The sequence below is a fragment of the Penaeus monodon genome, chromosome 38 (assembly GCF_015228065.2).
Source record: "Penaeus monodon isolate SGIC_2016 chromosome 38, NSTDA_Pmon_1, whole genome shotgun sequence".
NCBI lineage: Eukaryota > Metazoa > Arthropoda > Malacostraca > Decapoda > Penaeidae > Penaeus > Penaeus monodon.
In genome coordinates this window covers 18104635-18107509 of record NC_051423.1, presented here as the reverse complement: position 1 = coordinate 18107509, position 2875 = coordinate 18104635, and positions in this window count along the sequence as shown.

Below are 2875 nucleotides of genomic sequence, written 5' to 3'. Positions count from 1 at the left end.
CCTCTTCCTACCCCCCTCCCTCCTCCACCCCTCCCTCCCCCCTCAACCCCCTCGCCACACACACGTTGCAATAACAGTACAATAGCAACGACCTCCGCCACCCACGCGCTATCTACTTCCGGTCGCATTGAAGATCAAGATGCAAGGAAGACTCACCATTACCTAATTTTTGCTTCGTTGCAAGGCCGCCTGGTCTAAAGGGAAGACTGTTGCCTCTGTTATTAGGGATGCTTAACTCTGGCCTCTCTGTTCTGTGGCTTGCGATATAAATAAGTCGATGCTGTTTACTTTATCCGAAATTAATCAACATCGTTGTTATTATCATTATCTTTCTTCTTATTATCCTTTTTATTCTTATTAAATTTATCATTATTATTATTATTATTATTATTATTATTATTATCATTATAATCATCTACTTCCCCGCTTGCCGACGCAGTGATTTCATGATAGAGAGGGAGAGAAAATGAGGATGAGAATGAAAATGAGACACAGAGAGAGATCGAGAGAGAGAGAAAGAGAAAGAGAAAGAGAAAGAGAAGGAGAGAGAGAGAGGGAGAGATAGGAGGAGGTGGGAGAGGAGGGAGGAGGAGGGAGAGGGAGGAGGAGAGAGAGAGAGAGAGAGAGAGAGAGAGAGAGAGAGAGAGAGAGAGAGAGAGAGAGAGGGGAGGGGGGGGGGAAGGAAAAGAGAAAGAGAAGGAGAAAGAAAGAGACAGAGAGACAGACAGATACAGAGAGAGATAAAGAGACAAATAGACACTGACAGACAGAGAAAGAATGCACAAGAAAGAAAGATAGACAGAGACAGAAAGAAAAAGACAGACAGATAGATAGATACAGATAGACAGACAGACAGACAGACAGACAGACAGCAGCATCCCTCATAGCTAAACGAGCGAGACACCGACATGGCTTTTGTGCGAAGAGACTTCAAACTCGACTCATTTCGCTCTCGCTGGCACTTGCACCTGACGTAAGGGCCAAGGAGAGTGCCAGAAAAGGAAGAATAAAAAGAAGAAGAAGAAAAAGAAAAACGATAAAATATAAAAGTAGAAGTAAAAAGCAAAACAGGGGGGCTGTCATTCGTGTCATGACAGCTGGCACTTCGCTTCCCCTTCCGCACCTTTTGCCATTTTTTGGCACTCTCACTCCCCCCCCCCCTCCCCAACTACCTCTTTTGACCTCCTACCAAAACCCTTCTTTGGTACCCCCTCCCCCCCTCTCCACCCCCCCCCCTTTTGGTACCATTCAACTTCCAACCCCCTTTGGCACCCCCCCTCAATTCCCCCCCTTTGGCACCCCTTCCCTAAATACCCCTTTTGGCACCCTTTTCCCCCCTCACTCCCTCTTCGGGCACCATCACCCCCTCCCTAAACCCCCCTTTCAGCACCCTCCTCCCTCCCCCTCTGGTAAATTTCCCCCATCCTCCCTTTGGCACCCCCCCTTCCTTCATCCCCTTCCCCCCTCCTTCATTCCCCTTTCCCCCCCTTCTACCCCCTTCCTTCATCCCCCCTTTGGCACCCTTTACCCCCCCCCCACCACCACAATTTGGCACCGCGGGCTGCGCTTGGCATGTCACGGGCGGCCATCAACTTGTCTCTCGAGTGTTGCTCATTGAACGCTCCCCTCATCCGTCGCTTCCCTCATCCGTCGCTCCCTCACCGTCGCTTCCCTCATCCGTCGCTCCCCTCACCCGTCGCTTCCCTCATCCGTCGCCGTCCTTCATCGAGTCGTGCCCCTTAGCGGTCGGCTGCTTAGTCCGGTGGTTCCGACGGTCGGCTTTTCCCTCATCCTCTCTGTCCTCTTTCGTTTTTTTTCTCATTTCTCGCTTTCCTTCTCGTCGTTCCTTCTCCTCTCTTCTCTCATCTCCTTCCCTACCCTCTTCCTCATCCGTCGCTCCCTCACCCTCTTCCCCTCTCCTCGTTCTTCTCTCTTTCCCTTATCCGTCCTTCTCTCTCCGTCGTTCCCCCTTATCCTCGCTTCTCTCTTCCGTCTCTCCCTCCCTCGCTTCTCATCCGTCGCGTCCCTTAGTCAGTCGCTCTCATCCGTCTACTTCTTCCCGTGCTTCCTCCCCGTCGTCGCCCTCTAGCCGACATTCCTGCTGATGACTCGTGCTCCTCTTATCTCTCGTGTCCTCTATGGTGCTGTCGTCATGCCGTTCGCGTCCCGTTCCGTCGCTGCCTACCGTGGCTCCCCTCACTCGGTTGTGTGTTCGTGCGGTCGGCTCCCTCAGCGTTGCGTGCCTCATCCGTGTGCTCCTCATGTCCGTTCGTGCCGTCGTTCGCTGCCTCTCACGTGCGTGCTCTCTCACCGTGCGCTGCCCTCACGTCGGCATTGTCGCTCGTTTGCTCTCCCGTCTCCGTGTGCTTCTCCTCACCCGTCGCTTCCGTACCCGTCGTAGCTGCCCTATCGTCGCTTTCCTACGTCGTGTACGTCCTCATTCGTCCTCTACCGTGTCGCTCCCTAGTGCTGGTTGCGTCCCTCCTGTGCTGTGCCTATGCTGTCGCTGTCGTCATCCGTCGCTCTCACCGTCGCTGTCGGTACCTGTGCGTGTTCCCTCACCATCGTGCCCTTCATCGTGTCCTCTCCCGTGTTTGTTCACTCTTACCTGGCGCCTTAAATCCTACTCCCGTCTCCATCGCTTCCCTCAACCGTGTCTCAATCTGTCGCATTCCCTCATCGCGCTCCTCACCGTTACTGCTCCCTCACCCATCGCTCTCGCCTTCCTATCCTCTTCCCCTCACCCGTCGCTCCCCTCACCCGTCGCTCCCCTCATCCGTCGCTTCCCTCATCCGTCGCTCCCCTCACCCGTCGCTCCCCTCATCCGTCGCCGACCGATACGGAGCGAGTCATGAGGGGGGGTTGGGGGAGTGGG